Source organism: Leptodactylus fuscus, chromosome 4 (assembly GCF_031893055.1).
Source record: "Leptodactylus fuscus isolate aLepFus1 chromosome 4, aLepFus1.hap2, whole genome shotgun sequence".
Classification (NCBI taxonomy): domain Eukaryota; kingdom Metazoa; phylum Chordata; class Amphibia; order Anura; family Leptodactylidae; genus Leptodactylus; species Leptodactylus fuscus.
The window spans coordinates 31,549,193-31,568,418 of NC_134268.1; the positions used below are offsets into that span (position 1 = coordinate 31,549,193).

General features: G+C 40.7%; 1 protein-coding gene across 1 annotated transcript in view; it reads left to right on the top strand.

The window, feature by feature from the left end:
• Positions 1-2,065: 2,065 nt before the first annotated feature.
• NCALD (neurocalcin delta) overlaps positions 2,066-19,226 on the top strand; it is a 74,326-nt gene continuing 57,165 nt past the window's right edge. Inside the window, exon 1 of the mRNA XM_075270288.1 lies at positions 2,066-2,217. The gene's annotated coding sequence lies outside the window, so the exon portion shown is untranslated. The remainder of the gene's footprint in view (positions 2,218-19,226) is intronic.

Here is a 19,226-nt window from a genome sequence, read left to right on the forward strand (position 1 = left end):
ACTATAATCATGTCACTTTTTACTTTGACATAACTTTGGCTGTGTTTGCCTTAGAGAGCTAGAAATTGGATAGATAGATAGATAGATAGATAGATAGATAGATTGATAGGTTCCTAGGAACCCTGACAGTGTTATAGACTATGGTTTATAGATAAGTTCCTAGGAACCCTGACAGTATTCTACAGTATGTTTTATAGATACATTCCTAGGAGCCCTGACAGTATTCTACACTATGTTTTATAGATAGGTTCCTAGGAGCCCTGACAGTATTCTACACTATGTTTTATAGATAGGTTCCTAGGAGCCCTGACAGTATTCTACACTATGTTTTATAGATAGGTTCCTAGGAGCCCTGACAGTATTCTACACTATGTTTTATAGATAGGTTCCTAGGAGCCCTGACAGTGTTCTACACTATGTTTTATAGATAGGTTCCTAGGAGCCCTGACAGTATTCTACACTATGTTTTATAGATAGGTTCCTAGGAGCCCTGACAGTGTTCTACACTATGTTTTATAGATAGGTTCCTAGGAGCCCTGACAGTATTCTACACTATGTTTTATAGATAGGTTCCTAGGAGTCCTGACAGTGCTCTACACTATGTTTTATAGATAGGTTCCTAGGAGCCCTGACAGTATTCTACACTATGTTTTATAGATAGGTTCCTAGGAGCCCTGACAGTGTTCTACACTATGTTTTATAGATAGGTTCCTAGGAGCCCTGACAGTATTCTACACTATGTTTTATAGATAGGTTCCTAGGATCTCTGACAGTGTTCTACACTATGTTTTATAGATAGGTTCCTAGGAGCCCTGACAGTGTTCTACACTATGTTTTATAGATAGGTTCCTAGGAGCCCTGACAGTGCTCTACACTATGTTTTATAGATAGGTTCCTAGGATCTCTGACAGTGTTCTACACTATGTTTTATAGATAGGTTCCTAGGAGCCCTGACAGTGTTCTACACTGTTTTATAGATAGGTTCCTAGGAGCCCTGACAGTGTTATACACTATGTTTTATAGATAGGTTCCTAGGATCTCTGACAGTGTTCTACACTATGTTTTATAGATAGGTTCCTAGGAGCCCTGACAGTGTTCTACACTATGTTTTATAGATAGGTTCCTAGGAGCCCTGACAGTGTTCTACACTATGTTTTATAGATAGGTACCTAGGAGTCCTGACAGTGTTATGCACTATGTTTTATAGATGGGTTCCTAGGAGTCCTGACAGTGTTCTACACTATGTTTTATAGATAGGTTCCTAGGAGTCCTGACAGTGTTCTACACTATGTTTTATAGATAGGTTCCTAGGAGCCCTGATAGTATTTTACACTATGTTTTTATAGATAGGTTCCTAGGAGCCCTGATAGTATTTTACACTATGTTTTTATAGATAGGTTCCTAGGAGCCTTAAGAGTATCATTGGGAATAACAGAGAATCAGGGATCCGAACTGCTGAATCTTGAGAGGTTCGCCCATCTCAAAATGTAATCTCTTCCATATATCACCACTATACTGACACCTAGAAAGTTTCATTCTATTCCAACAACTCCTTGGTGTTTTATGTTTTGTCAATGAGCATATATTGCTGTTCTATCCTATCCAGCCCCCTATAGCTCCAGCACTGCGCCATGCGTCCACATTCCACTACTTCCCTCTTTTCTTTGGATGCTTTTCCTGATTTATCTTGACCAGTTGCCTAGCAGACCCCTATTATTACAGAGCACAATGCAGCCCCTCATCCCTGCCTATCATGCAAATTGACCTTTTTGAAGCCTCTCCCTCCCCCCATTCCTCCCAAACTACAAATTGGTTCCATAGTATTTCCTAAAAACCTGTAAACACTCAATATTTGGATTCTTAGAAAGTGCAGGAGGAGTTGTGAGGGAGCAGCCCTTGATCTGCTATGTAGATGAGGCTGGAGCTTCTGTAATGATTGCAATGTGCACACAGTATGGAGGATGACCCTAGTGAAATCATTTCAGAGCAGCCCTGGAGTTGCTACGACAACCAGTGCTCTCTTGGCTTATGTGACAGTGAATTTGACGTCAACTGGAGGCAGAGCCTGAGCATTAAGCCACACAGCCCAGAGGCTTGTGAATGTGCTGCATGGTGGAGCAGGAGGAACTGTCTACAGCCTGTGCTGCTGCTACTACAGAGGCTTCTCATTGTCTGCAGGAGAATGGACTATTAAATATCTGACCACCATTGCATCTGGTAAGCACAATCCTGGCATGGCTTCCTGGCACAGCCCTGTGGGCAGCATTGTACAGAGCAGCCACAACTTTCAGCACATGGACATGGGATTAGATACATTGTGGACTTTCTGTAGATTGTCAGATTGCAACACAAGGGAAAGGAAGTGACTGTAAGGCTCATGCACAGCTCTATAGTTCCTACTGTAGTCGCCTTCTGTACAGCCTTCAGGAAGGAAACTGTTGTGTTTCTATAGTTGAGTGTGCATAATAGTGATCCTGTGTATTACTGACATTACACGAAGTGAATCTGAGCCATATGAATACATGCTATGTGTGTGTACAAACACGTATAGGGCTGGACTCCACCTATGGTCTACTATACTGCGCCGATATAGCACTGTACTGCACATGTGTTCTACTATACTACACCCATATAGCACAGTACTGCACCCATATAGCACTGTACTGCACATGTGTTCTACTATACTGTACACATATAGCACTGTACTGCACATGTGTTCTACTATACTGCACTATAGCACTTGTGTTTTGCTATACTGCACCCATATAGCACTGTATAGAACTTGTGTTTTGCTATACTGCACCCATATACCTCTGTACTGCACTTGTGTTCTACTATACTACACCCATATAGCACAGTACTGCACCCATATAGCACTGTACTGCACATGTGTTCTACTATACTGTACACATATAGCACTGTACTGCACATGTGTTCTACTATACTGTACACATATAGCACTGTACTGCACATGTGTTATATACTGCACCCATATAGTACTGTTCTGCACATATGTTCTACTATACTGCACACATACAGCACTGTACTGCGCATGTGATCTATAATGCACCCATATAGCACTGTACTGCACCCATATCGCACTGTACTGCACATGTGTTCTATACTGAGCCCATACAGCATTGTACTGCACATATGTTATACTATTCTGTACCCATATAGCACTGTCCTGCACATATTTTCTACTATACTGAGCCAATATAGCACTGTACTGCACACATATAACCCTGTACTCCACATGTGCAGTTTTGTACTGAAACAATTTATAACTATTTATATCTGTTGCTTCTATGTAGTTGTATACAATGTAGAAAAATGTATCTCTTTATATACTCACATAACAGTGCATTCTATTAATATTACATCTGTACTGTATATAGTCTGTAGTATACTGCATTTAACCCTAATATAATGCATCCTTATAGCATTGTATGTGCATTACACTGTATATTATATCCAAATAGTACTGAATGGCACTTACATTATACTGTATGACTATATATTGCATCCATATAGCACTGTTTTTATAGCATTGAATGGCACCTACATTATATTATATATTCAACTGGTATAGCGCTATGTAACACTGAATGCCACTACTAAATCACTATATATTGTAACTATATGGCACTTTATTCCATCAACATCATACTATATATTCCACCCTATGATACTATCCATATGGCATTGTATGACACATGTATTATACTATATCACTATATTGTATCCATATAGCCCTGTATGGCCCTTGTATTATACTATATTGTATCCATATAACACTGTTTGGAACCTACATTATACTATATCACTATATTGTATCCGTATAGCACTGTAAGGCACCTACATTATACTATATCACTATATTGTATCCTTATAGCACTGTATCGCACCTACATTAAATTATGACATATGGTATCCATATAGCAGTATATGGCACCTACGTTATACTATACAGTACTGAACAGCACCTACGTTGTATTATATTACTATATATTGCACCCAGATAGCTCTTTCTGTAGCTGAATGGTACCTATATATAGCACTATATATAGCATTGTTTTGTGCTGTTATACAATTATTTCTTTATGCTTATCACTAGGTTGCCTCCATATAGATGTACATGACATTGCACATACATGTGTCCATACAGAACTATATTGCACTTGTGCCAGTATGCAGCACCTATAGAAGACTAGACTGGGCAGTAAATGGTGTTGCCTATTATAGGATGTGGTCTATAAGTCACTATTGCCTGGGTTGGCAGGATATTCAGATTTACTTGCATGTAATGAGAATAAAGTGTAAGTATTTGGTGTGTGGTGTGGGTGGATGTGCCGGGGTATTGTCTGTGCTCCTGTCCCCGATCCCTGGGGCTGTGGGGCAGTTTGGCGGATTTTCTTTGGCATTTCAGCTGTTGCTTGTCACATGGAGCCGGCAGAATAAACATATAGCTAAATGTTAACCACAGGAACTTTACTTATGTAGATAGGCCGGTGCCAGCTGGCAGGGCTCGGTGCCAGGGCCGCCACTACTGCCTTATGTACATTATATCACCAGCTAATATTTGCTTTCCACATACAGGCCCTCCCTTTTTCAGCATGGATTTGATTTGCTGTGAGAATAGGATTTATCTATGCTAAGTATACTAATCCCGGCCTATGTCAGACATAGATAAATATAGAAGGGTAATTTCCAGCATCTGATAACTCGCTGGGCCAAGAAGGTTTCCTAAAATGATAAAATACTTGACAAACGCACAACTACACCTAAAACTCCATTACTGAGTCTCACAAACTCAGCTCTGCTGCATCTACAGGACATTCAGTATAGTGGTAGTGTGCTGAGCTGGAGGTTTGTGCAATGGATAGTGAATGTGTCCATGAATGGATCAGGCAATGCTCAGGCAATGTATAGTAACTAGACTGTACTTGTAAAAGTGTCCGGGCTTCTACCATAGACAATGAGGACGTAGCCACAGAATATTCCAAACATATATGATAGGTGGGGCCTACATCCGGGACCCTCAATTGTGAGTGTTCAGTCTATATATCAACATCTATCTATCTATCTATCTATCTATCTATCTCCTATCTATCTATCTATCTATCTATCTATCTATCTATCTATCTATCTATCCATCTATCTCTCTATCTTCTACTATCTATCTATCTATCTATCTATCTATCTATCTATCTATCTATCTATCTATCTCATCCATCTCCTATCTATCTATCTATCTATCTATCTATCTATCTCTCTCTTTCTCTATCTTCTATTATCTATCTATTATCTCTATCATTAACCCTTTTAAGGCTGGGGTGCAGGTCTATAAGGGTCCGGCATGAAACCCAAAAAGCCACAAATTACAAAAAAGACAGCACTCCAATATTTAGGAAAAAATGTTAATTACTGTGGGTTTATTTCATATGCGACGTTTCGGTCCCAAAATACCTGGACCTTTCTCAGGGTATTTTGAAATGTCGCATGTCAAATAAACCCTCAGTAATTATCACTTTTCCCCTAAAATTTTGGAGTGCTGTCTTTTTTGTAGTATCTATCTATCTATCTATCTATCTATCTATCTATCTAATGTCTATCTATCTATCTATCTATCTATCTATCTATCTATCTCATGTCTATCTATCTATCTATCTATCTATCTATCTATATCCTATCTATCTTCTATCTATCTATCTCCTATCTATCTACCTATCTATCATCTATCTATCTATCGCTATCTATCTCTCTATTTAACTGTCTGTCTATCATGTATCTATCTATCTATCTATCTATCTATCTATCTATCTATCTATCATCTATCTATCTGCAATCTGTCTACAGTATCTATCTATCTATCTATCTCCTATCTATCTATCTATCTATCTATCTATCTATCTGTCTATCTGCAGTATTTATACACTTGTCTATCTATCTGGTATTTGTCTTTCAATCTAATACATATTTATCTATCTTGACAGCTTTCCAGATAGTGTAGGAGTAAATATTGGTGAAACATCTTACAGATGTTTGGGTGGCTTACTCTGAAGGTGTGTACATATGTGCAAGGTGTGTGCTCTCACATTAGATATGGGTCAGAACACTATTACACTTGTAGCTGTGGTATTAGTCATAGTCGTAAAATGGCTTGATTTATATACGGTACTCTGGTTACAGTTGTATCTTTCTTTCTTTCTTTCTTTCTTTCTTTCTTTCTTTCTTTCTTTCTTTCTTTCTTTCTTTCTTTCTTTCTTTCTTTCTTCCTTCCTTCCTTCCTTTTTATCTGTTGGCTTCCTAGGAAATTGATATGTGGATAATGGATATATGTAATGGAAAATTAAACAACTGACTGATGATGTGGATTAATAAAAAAACAAAATGGGTCATTAGAAAGTAATGAAATCTTTATTTGTTTATCACTTTACATTTCCAAAACCAGGACATAGATTTACTAACACTGTTTTTGTTGCATTTTTCTGTTTGGGGGTGGGGATGTTTATCTCACAGGGTTTAGTTGTTTCTGCCATGTTTACACCGTTGCTTCAGAATGATGAGACTACAAGCCCTTATTATTAGGCTGAAGCATTGATCAGTCCATCGATCTTCCTTCTCATGATGATTTAGCTTTGGCGTGACCAGTATTGACTCTTTTACAACAGGGCTGTGCTATAGTCAGACTTATATCTGCAGGTGGAGTGTCAGGGAAGGAAAATAAAAGCGCACCCTGAAAAGAAATCATTTGTATCTGTTTCACTGTCTATCTCATATCTTATCCATATGCCTATCTATCTATCTATCTATCTATCTATCTATCCATCCGTCTGTCTATGTGTCTATCTATCTATCTATCTATCTATCTATCTATTTATCACCTGTGAGTCCGTCCATCCATCTATCTATCTATCTATCTATCTATCCATCCAGCCAGCTATTTTATATCTTATCCATATGTCTCTATCTATCTATCTATCTATCTATCTATCTATCTATCTATCTATCTATCTCCTATCTATCTATCTATCTAGAAAATGGAAAAAATGGCAGCACTCCAATATTTAGAAAAAGTGTGGATTTATTCCAAGCAGCGACGTTTCGGTTCTTATCTGAACCTTTCTCAAGCTTGAGAAAGGTTCAGATAAGAACCGAAACGTCGCTGCTTGGAATAAATCCACACTTTTTCTAAATATTGGAGTGCTGCCATTTTTTCCATTTTCTATATAAAGTTGAAGATTAGCCACCTTCCAGTTTGGCTTTGCACCCGGTTTGTATGCTGTGCTGCTTCTGCATTTTTTTCTACTACTATCTATCTATCTATCTATCTATCTATCTATCTATCTATCTATCTATCTCCTATCTATCTATCTATCTATCTATCTATCTATCTATCTCCTATCTATCAATCTATCTATCTATCTATCTATCTATCTATCTATCTATCTACTTATCTCATATCTATCTATCTCATATCTATCTATCTATCTATCTCATATCTATCTATCTATCTATCTATCTATCTATCTATCTATCTATCTATCTATCTATCTATCTATGTGTATGTCTATCTATCTATCTATCTATCTATCTCCTATCTATCTATCTATCTATCTATCTCATATCTATCTATCTATCTATCTATCTATCTATCTATCTATCTATCTATCTATGTGTCTGTCTATCTATCTATCTATCTCCTATCTATCTATCTATTTATCACCTGTGAGTCCGTCCATCTATCTATCTATCTATCTATCTATCTATCCATCCAGCCAGCCAGCTATTTTATATCTTATCCATATGTCTCTATCTATCTATCTATCTATCTATCTATCTATCTATCTATCTCCTATCTATCTATCTATCTATCTATCTATCTATCTATCTATCTATCCCCTATCTATCTATCTCCTATCTATCTATCTATCTATCTATCTATCTATCTATCTATCTACTATCTATCTATCTATCTATCTATCTATCTATCTATCTATCTATCTATCTTCTATCTATCTAGCTATCTATCTATTATCTATCTATCTCATATCTATCTATCTATGTGTCTATCTATCTCCTATCTATCTATCTATTATCTATCTATCTCATATCTATCTATCTATCTATCTATCTATCTCACATTAGATAGTGTCAGGTCAGGACACTATTACACTTGTGGCTGTGGCATTAGTCATAAAATGTGTTGACTTTTTTAACCCATTGAGAGGTTTCTCTATGGACACTTGCAGGGTTCATGAAATCTTTGGGGCCACATTGAAAGACACCCCAGCTATACTTTTGATGTTTCCCTTTTATAAAAGTCACCTGGATATCTGAGTCTTTGAGCTGCCTTCTTGTATGACATCAGCAGAGTCGTAAAGGTTTTTTGAAGGTTTTGGACCCCAGTGCAGAATGTATAATGGGGTCCCCACCTAGCTTGTGCCATTTAGAATAGGGGTATATTTTATGTGGCAGAGAGAACGTTGGGGCTCCCTCTGGGCCGGGTAACGATGACTACCGTTCCCCCCCCCCCCATAGTTACACCCCTGGAAATTAGGTGACAACAGGATAGCACTACTGTAATAACAAAGGTTGTCACTCGAAGTTCTAGAATCTTAAAGGGGCTCTCCTAGTTTAGCAAACTTGTTAAGGAGTTAAAAGAGCAGGGTGACCATTCATTTCGCTCGTCTATTACCCATACAAAGAGCCATTTTAAAGGGGTACTCTGATAAAGGCAAACCCTGCTTGTAAGTCCTATCTCAGTATATGAATATGTATCGTAGAGGAGGGTCCTATAATCTGTGAGCCAGTGTCTAAGAATCATCACCATCTGATTGTCGGCCATGTAAAACTAGAGTTTAGTGTACCCAGGCAGAATCCGTCTATTGGTCAAGTGGCCTGATTACAGCTCAGTCCCATTCAAGTGAATGGGACTGAGCTGTGATTCTAAGCACACCCACTATATAACTATAGGGTGCTGTACTTGGTAAGTAGTGAAAGGCTGCAATGTTCACCCAAATGCTGCAGCCCCTTCAAACAGCTGATCGGCCGGGGGGTTGTCAGACCCCTGACAATCTTTGATTGATTACCTATCCTAAGGATAAATCAGCCATTATAAACCCCTTTAAGACCATAACATGCCTTTAAGGTGTCTCATGAGATGACATCTCCTAATTTTACAATGGCTTTTATCATTAGTGGGGGTTGCATTTAACCTCTTATTGTCCAGATGGTATCCTGCTCTCCCTGGACTCTGCAGGTTTTGTGATTGAATGGATGGAGTATATATAACCTGTTATCCTGTGCTGAGCGGTAACAATAGCCGGCGATCAATATTTAGCTTTCACGGCTCTATTGCTCGCTGGTCTAATGAAGGTAAATGTTCACGCTTATTAACTATGTAATTTTATACCTATTTTATTAGCCAACCCTTGTGTTTCCTGCGCTGACGGTTCCGTATCATTGTCGGTTTTGCATGTAGACAATGGCACGTGTCTGTTTAGCTGCCTTGACATTTGCTCTGTGGTTTTGGTACATTGTCTGCTCTTGACTAAATTCCTGCTTCGATTTCTTAGTTACAAATTCAATTTTACTTCAAGGGATTATTTCAGCGCACACATGGTTAAGGGGTTTGGGGCCTCCAGCACACAATCCATCTAAAATCACAGATTTTTTTCATCCGACAAAGTCACAGAAGAAACAAGGGATACCCGACTGCCTCCATTGTAGTCAATGTGGAAATTCGGGATCTGTTGTCAGTCATTAGATGGATCTGTCTTGAATCTGTTCTTCTGCTCCTACAACTAGAAGTGTAACTTGAAGACACTAGACGCTAGAATCTGTCATTTGGCCCTACTTACTATGGGCCATTTGGTCTAGTGGTATAATTTATATAGCAGAGGCCCCCCTTAGGATCAAGGGCCTGGTAGCGGCTCCTATAGCTACGTCCCTGCCTATAGTAGAACAGAAACAATGGAGGTGTGAATCATCCGTATACTTGTCACAGCTGAGAGTTTGCTACAATTGTATATAGCGTCTGTATACTGTCTTCACTCGCTGCTATTGTCTGTCTTTGACTGTAATAATAGGCATATAGTGCACATCAATAGAAATGTTCTGCTTGACACGTCTGGGTGTAATATTTCTATAATGATCTCATTATAATGTCATAACCTGACAATGATACAGAGATGAGTGAGGGGCACAAACTAGGGCCTCATGCACACGATTGTGTATACTGTCAGTGCGCTAGGCCTGGTTTTACTGCCAGCACAATGACCCATTATATTGTATGGCCACATACATAACATCTTGTACCATCACAGGCCTGTGTATGGGGCTGTAAGCCTGGGGGAAAACCCAGGACATGTCCTATTACTGTATATTTGGTGACCCAGACTTACTGAGCGCGGTGAACGGACAAACGTAGACACACCGGTGTCATCCATATGGCGGTCACGGGCATGTAGTCTAAGAAGAAGCTGCTGCAGAACATCAGAAAGTATCCATAATATTAGGAGTCCTCTTGGAGTAAGAGGCTTTTTATATAGTCAAGGTACTACCTTTTAGGCTAAGGTCCCACATTGCGGAAATGCAGGTTTTTTTGTTGCTGATTTTGCTGCGTTTTTTTTTTTTTTTTAGCTAAAATCAGGAGAAGGGAGAAGTGCAACAAAAAAAAACATAACAAAAACATTTCTGTAACCTGCATCCTTAGCCTTAGGGTAAGCTCACACGGTAGAAAATAAAGAGGAATTCATTTTCATTTTCATCTTCCCCGTTTACTGGGTGCGGTCTAGCCATGACAGGGTGCAGGCCATCAGCATTGCAATGCGGCAGATGAATGGACCTTATCAGCAAGGAGTGTTGAGCTGTGTAATCCACATCAAGATCCGCATCCTGCTGCAATGAAAACAATAAGAGACAGAGTCTGGGCAAAATCTGATGCGGATTTGCGCTCAACAAATCCACAGCCAATCCCTCCCTGTGAATTTAAGGCTTAGGCCACACGGTGCAGAAATGCAGCAAAAAAAAATGCAGTGCTTTACTGTCCCAGCAAAGTGAATGAAAGTTCATCTACACATTGCAGAAGAAATGCTGCAAAAAACACAGCATTTAAAAAATAAAAAAAATGTGTTTTTAAAAAAAAATAAAAAAATAAACGCTGTACTGGGTTTATAACACCGTGGCCTAATACAGATTTAGAAGCTTTTTTGCTACTTTTGTTTTTGCTATATTTCCACTGGGTTTATATTCTGCAGTGTTTTTCCGCTGCGATTCGTTACGTGGAGGTTAAGGCCCCACGGGACAATACGCAGCCCTAAAGCGCTGCGGGAAAAACCGTGGCAGGAATGCATCACGGTTCTTCCCGCAGTGCTTTGAACCAAAAACTCACAGAGTTTTCCTCCACGAACTTTCTATTACCATTATATCTACGGGGAAGTCGCTGGCGTTTCTGTAGATATAATTGACATGCTGCGATTTCCAAAACAGTGCCGGTTTTGGAAATCGCAGTATGTCCGCGCTCAAGTTTTTACCGCAAAGTGGACATGGGATTGGCATGAATCCCATGCACTTTGCAATTACTGTAAAATGCTGCGATTTTTTTTTCAGGGTTTGCAGATTTATTATCACTTACACCAGAAATCTGGTGTAAATGGTGCTGGAAATCTATGACTGCTATAAACTGGTGAGGATTTCCCTCCCGGCACGCGGCCTAAATCCCATTTATTACTCAGTGGGTTAGTTACTGGTGATTTTGCAGCAGCTAAACCTGTTGCGAATACATAACAGGCATTGACAACCATACAGATGAGGCCCCACGTTGCGGAAACACTGTTTTTTTTGTTGTTGCAGATTTTGCTGCAGTTTTGGAGCAAAAGCCAGGAGTAGATTAAGGGGGCGTTCACACTTGCGCCCATGTCTGCCCGCCAGGTCTCCAGCCTATTTCCCAGAGAAGCTGGATAGGGGCTGACTAACAGAAGCTACTGTAATACTTTACATTATACAAGGAAATATCATTATACTGTATGTCCCTAATAGGAGTGTAAAATAATAGAGGTAAGTCCCAAGAAATCCCTATTAGAGAGAAGAACCCTTTTCAGAAAAAGAAACTCCTTTTGTAATAGGCGGAATGGCCATTTATTTGAAAGGCCTCCATGTAATACTCCACTTCCCCTGTAGTGGCCACTGCAGAAACAATGTGTAGCTAGTGACAACTTCCCCTGCAATATCAATTGATTGTTAGGGGCAAACCCCTGGAAATCGGCTCATTGGCAGGCAGCTTATCTTTAGGAAGGGGTTATCATTAAAGGGATTCTTTGGGATTTTACCATTGATAGCATCAGGATCTCTGAGGAGGTTATTGTATGAAGGGTCAGCAGCGCCCCCTAAGTGCCGCTTCCACCTCACAGGCCATATGATGTTATTACTTTCATTGGGAACATGGTGTGATTGGAGCTCAGTCCTGTTCAAGTGTAGTGCTTAGCCCCTTCAAACAGCTGATCAGCCAGGGTCCGGGTGTTGGTTTAATGCCGATCTTTGATTGATGACCAATCCTAAGAATTCTGAAGCCTTGAACCCCTTTAGGCTAATGCCCCATGTAGTGAGCCGCAGCGAAAAAATGCTGTCAAAAAGACGGTGCACCTTGTTTTTTCCTGCAACGTTTTTTTTTACAGAAATCCCATTGAGTTTTCCTCTGTGGAATTTCTGCCTCTGTTATACCTATAGAGAAAACACCAGCATTTCCGTAGGTATAATTGACATGTTGCATTTTCCAAAAACGCAACGTTTTTTTTAAATTGCATCGTATCAGCTGCAGATTTTTTTTCTGCAATGCATGGATGGGATTGGCAAGAATCCCATCCACTTTGCAGGTAATGTAAAATGCAACATTTTTTGCCAGGGTATTTCCAACGTGTCCAAAATGCATCATTTTTGCAAAAGCATTTACGTTTCTCTATTTCTTTGGAGGAACTTCCCTTATCTACAGTACAATGTTCTCTGTGCCGCCAGACCAGCTTCTAATAACCCCCGAACACCTCTTCCCCTCACACAAAGAGCAGGTTCCTCTAGTCTTATATAATGGACTTTCCCTTTAACAGCCATCACTTGCATAGAGAGATGTCCTGAAACGGTTAAGAATAGCATAAGCAGTAAAATAATAAGACGTGTTTTATGCTGACACGAGACTAAAGTGTCCGCAGAGACAGAGGGAATTCCAGACCATTCTGTCAATGAAGTGTTTACATGACATGTGTAGACTCATAGAATAACAAATGCTCCGAGCTACGAAGGATATCGATAGCCCAGCTATAAATGTACACGGGTCTAGGACGGCAGCGCGCTCTTCACAAGTCATGTCATTGCAAGTGACAACTCCTCTTGGCACTAAAAGTTTTGTGGCTAGATTCCAGGAGAGGATGAGATTCCACAGGGATCCTTTTTAAAGTTACAGTCAATGGCCGACAGATTGTCAAAGTCTAACGCTGTCTGATAACAGAACTACCAATGACAGCATGTCCGCCCTATGACAGAATAAACTGGGACTATCACATTAGTGGAAAGCCAATACAATTAAATATGTATGGGGGAGGGAGCAGGGATGAGCAGGAGTCTTAGGACCCCTGTTCTAGTCATTGATGGGACTCTCAATGGTGGAGCCTCCACTAATCAGCTATCTCGTGACCAACGTGTCCCTTTAAACTGGCCAATTTGGTAATCCACCAGCACTACCAATTCAGGGAGCAGAACTGTTAATCTACATGAGTGATGGCGAACCTTTTAGAGACCGAGTGCCCCAACTGCATCCCAAAACCCACTAATTTATTACAAAGTGCCAACACGGCAATTTAACCTTAATAATGTGCGGATCCACAATTGCACACAATTACAGACCTGCAAAATATGGTCATACGAATGGGGCTTTATACAGCTTTCTGCTCCACTGTGACCATCACACAGGCTAATCTGCTTCACAGTGACCCCCACACAGTATAATCTGCTGCACAGTGACCCCCACACAGTACAATCTGCTCCACAGTGGCCCCCACACAGTACAACAAGCTCCACAGTGGCCCCCACACAGTATAATCTGCTGCACAGTGGTCCCCACACAGTACAGTTTGCTCCACAGTGGCCTCCACACAGTATAATCTGCTGCACAGTGGCCCCCACACAGTATAATCTGCTGCACAGTGACCCCCACACAGTATAATCTGCTGCACAGTGGCCCCCACAGTATAATCTGCTGCACAGTGATCCCCCTAAAGTATAATCTGCTGCATAGTGGTCCCCACACAGTATAATCTGCTGCACAGTGGTCCCCACACAGTATAATCTGCTGCACAGTGGTCCCCACACAGTATAACCTGCTGCACAGTGGTCCCCACACAGTATAATCTGCTGCACAGTGGTCCCCACACAGTATAATCTGCTGCACAGTGGTCCCCACACAGTATAATCTGCTGCACAGTGGTGCCCACACAGTATAATCTGCTGCAGTGGTCCCCACACAGTATAATCTGCTGCACAGTGGTTCCCACACAGTATAATCTGCTGCACAGTGGTGCCCACACAGTATAATCTGCTTCACAGTGGTCCCCACACAGTATAATCTGCTGCACAGTGGTCCCCAAACAGTATAATCTGCTGCACAGTGGTTCCCACACAGTATAATCTGCTGCACAGTGGTCCCCACACAGTATAATCTGCTGCACAGTGGTCCCCAAACAGTATAATCTGCTGCACAGTGGTCCCCACACAGTATAATCTGCTCCACAGTGGTCCCCACACAGTATAATCTGCTTCACAGTGGTCCCCACACAGTATAATCTGCTCCACAGTGGTCCCCACACAGTATAATCTGCTCCACAGTGGTCCCCACACAGTATAATCTGCTTCACAGTGGTCCCCACACAATACAATTTGCTCTATGGTGCTCCCCACACAGTATAATCTGTTCTATGGATGGATGCCCAAAGAGAGGGCTCTGAGTGCCACCTCTGGCACCCGTGCCATAGGTTCGCCATCACGGACCTACATGTATAGGTTATCAATTAAAGCTTGTTGAGGGTCCGACTCCCAGGACCACTGCGGATCAGCCCTATTAAGCGGCAGCAGCACTCCCTGAGAATCACTTTCACGTCATAGGTAGGTTATGTGTTGTGAGGTTCTTCGTCATATGGCCTACTTGCAGCTCAGTCCCACTCAAGTGAATGGGGCTGAGCTACAACACCAAGCACCATCTGCAACACCAGCTGCTGTACAACGTAACGCCCTGCTCTTGGTTTTCAGTAAAGAGGCTACAAAGCGCTGGAGTCCACACATGAGGCTAACCCTTTACCACCCCGAGACCCTTCATTCCAAGCCCCAGATTTATGACTGTTTCTTTAAAAATAGATTGAAGACTCATCCAAATAGTCGCAGCTCAGGCCCATGCCCTTTTTAAGCAGAATCCTCTGTGTCATGCAAGGAATCCGGTGGTTTTCTCAGTATGTATAAGGAGTTCATCCATCATACTTATGTTATTATCGGAGCCGTTCCAGCTCTATTCTTCCTTTACTCTCTTCTCTTGGTGTTGCGTCTTGTTTTCTGTTACCTTGTGCAGATGATGAAGTTATATAACATTTCATAAGTATTCCTCATGTGTATGAGAACAGCAAGACGTGCAACTTCGGAGGAAATTTGTGTTTTCCCACCCTTGTGTATTGGCAGACATGCCACAGACTGTTAAAGCTGGCGCTTTGATAAATAGTCACCAGTCTGATGTGAGCAGCGGCCGCGACAAGCTTGAAAACACAATTATTCTTCAGGTTCCTCCTAAGTTAAAGATAGAAGAGCTATCAGCCTTGACCATTCTTAGCCTATGTGCTCCACTTTCCTGTGTAGTAGGTGACAGCGCTGCAGCTCTTTCACTCCCAGGATTAGTGGGTGGCCCTGAGGTGGGACACTCGCTAGTCTGAAAGTGGTGACAAATACTTGCAATATGCTTCTGGATGTACATACCCTCTTACCTATGTATCCTAATTTTATATACCTTTGGTTCTGTTCAGACTATGAGTGTGGTCTTTGTCTGGCATACGTATGTTAAGTTAAAGGGTTTTTCCAGGCAATTTGGAAAACCCAGGAGGGGCTGAGAGTGGGGTAAAAGAAAAAAAAGTGATACTCACCCGCTTCCAATCTTTTGTTCCAACATGGGGTCCCCCATTCTACCCAATATAGGCACTGGCTTGGTTGGAGGTGAAGCAGGTGAAGTGGCAGATGCAGCCAATTATTGGTCGCGTGTTGGGTACTGGTGACATCACTGATACCCAATATGCATCGAGTGATTGCCCACAGTAGTCGCCTGAGCCCAACTTATTTTAGCCCACAACTATCCCCCAGGGTTCTCTAGTTTGCCTGGAAAGTCTTTTGAAAGCTACTTATATAGATGCCAGATATATAAGCTATGCAAAGAGAACCAGGACACCCGCAAGAGTTCTATCAAAGGCATTTCGTCCATCCTACCAGTACCCTACTCATGACTACACATAGGTGTCTCTGGTTGGGCAGATATCTCTGGTCATATTTGAAGACTTTTTATTGGATTGGATATTATCTTACAAGACAACAACACATAGGTCTTCTTCTGGAGGAAAGCTAAATTGCATATGTTTTCCCAAAAATCATTGTCTGTACCAGTTGGATCTCCATAAGGAGAACTAGTACCCCTCACAAGGAATAGTAAAATAAGGTATGACCCACTAAAGTAGGCCTCAGAATGCACCATTGCCACTGCTACAACAGAACCCATGATGGAAAGGGGACCACGCTGTCTTTACACGTGTTTCATCTCCACTCATCTGGGCCATCAGAGGACCACAACAACGGAAAGACGGGCCGCTAAAATAGCAGTAACGTGGAGTCCGACAAACCCCATTGATGGTAATGGGGTCTGTTGAGTGTTTGTCGTTTTAAAACTTGAACCGGGGAAAGAAAAATTCCTCCATGCAGGTCTTTATCCTCTGCCGATGTTCAGGTGGACAATGGCCACATCACTATAAGAATTTTTTAACAAATATCTGGAAATATTCTTTGATTTGCAGCTAAATCAGATTTTATACTTCATTTATCCATGAGATGGCTTGTGTATATCTAGCAGATAGTTTGTTCTCTCTGATATTGTTTTAACTATTTCAAGAGTCCAGTGGAAGAAAGAACATGTACATTGTATTACCAGATGAAATATAATTAATTCTGCTTCAAAGGCCACGGCCGAGGCCGCCCCCATTGTTCAGGCAAGTTCTTTTCATGCTATTGAAACCTGCTCAAGGAGATTGAGATATTAACATCAGAAGAAGTTAGCAGTCGGTCTCAGGGGTTCTTCTACGATGGGTAATTGCTCTGTTTTGTACAATTGGCTGGAGCGCCGAGATAATCCAAAGTTTATTACTAATGTTTTGAAGAAAAGGGGATTTTCAAGTTTTCATTTCAGTTTATGGAAATGTACTCAAAGGATGGAGGAGAACATGAGAAACTTATTTGTTTGGAGGGTGGTAACAGATTGAAAGTGAATGTTCATAAACTCAAAGTTATGATGTGAAAATAATACATATATTGAAACAATTGATGTTGGCCAAGACATTGTAGACTATGTGGTGATCAAAAGTAATCAGAATGCATCTACTGAAGGAATAGTTGTAGTGCTATACAAAGTATCTGTGTAGGACATTGGAGATACCAAGATGTTCGATTTAGCTGTGAAGGTGAAGTGTTAGAAGGTCTTCTTCCTTTTGGATTTCCAGGATCTATCCTTTGGAAAGTTGACATAAGTCCTAACCAGTTAGTGGTTTACTCTTCGGGGCATGGTGAGAAGTAATCGACAGCTTTCAATCTTAGCAAATGGTGGTAGGCCGGGCCAATAACTGCAGAACTAGGACTATCTTTGTAGGACAAATTTGTTCACTCTAGCTGTTAAGATGAAGCACTAGACTAGAATATCTTTTAGTGGACAGTAAGGTCTTCTTTTTTTAGGATTTCCAGGAACTACTGTATACTGGGGAAAGGTGACATGAGCCTCAACCAGTTGGTGGTTTACTCCACTGGGAACTGTGGAAAGTAATTTGTATCTTTCAACCCAAGCAAATGGTGGAATGCCAAGGGTCAAAAAGTGCTGGACCAGGATTAGAAGAAACATCTAGAGTCGGAACTTCCAAGTTACAAGTGGAAACTAACTAAATTGCTTACTATGGGCAGATTTTTTTTTATAAAGTTGACTATGCATGGTTGTTTTTTGATGGCTTTGATGCGGTCATTGGAACATTTGGAAGAATGATCCCATCAACAACACAGACAAGTAATCTGGTTAGTTTAGTTTAGAAATGCGGATCCATTTTTTCTCCTTGATCTTCATTCTGCGCATGCGCAGAGTACAATGAAGAAGGAAAAAACAAATTCATTGCTATCTGTAGTGTATCCTTATTTTTTGGATGGTGACAAAAGTCAAACTTGCAATAATTTTGCTCTGTTCCAAAAACATGGATAGTCGATGAACAACAATAAATCCGCTTTTTTAACTTGGAGGTCTAGAGAAGGTAGACAGAAATGGATTACCAATGGATAGTCATTTATTTGTGTCCATTTTGCAATCAGTTTTTCCTTCTTTATTCTAATCTGCGCATGCTCAGAATGAAGATGAAGGAATTAAAAAAATGCATCCGACACAAATGGAAAGTTTATTTGTCGGATACCCATTGACTAATCCGTCAAAAGAGACGGATTATGATATATGCTGTGTAACCGTTTGTGTCCTATTTTCTTTACAAATCCGTTTTACTTTTATACGGATTCGCAACGTGTGATTATCCGTAGATAAGGTTATTACTTGTATATTGTAAATGATGGTTTTATGCCCGGGGCGCAGTTAGAGGAGGTTTTAACTGTATTAGTAAAAAAACCTGGTGACTAAGTCTGCCGTCTATTCACACTGTAATACGCCCAGAATAGAACTATCTCTGTAGCCAGCATGTGCTGCACTGTGCAGGGTCAGCAGACTTTGACCATATTCTTATCGCTGTTCCCTATGACACGTATAGGTAAGGTGCTGCGCCGCGCAGCTTATTCTATTACTACATTCTTTCATTTTCATTCATTTCACCAGGAGACCTGTCAGCCCTTTACAGATTTTTCCGCCGCACTTACATTATGCTTATTTAATTCAATCTCAGATATGCTGACGCCCTGCA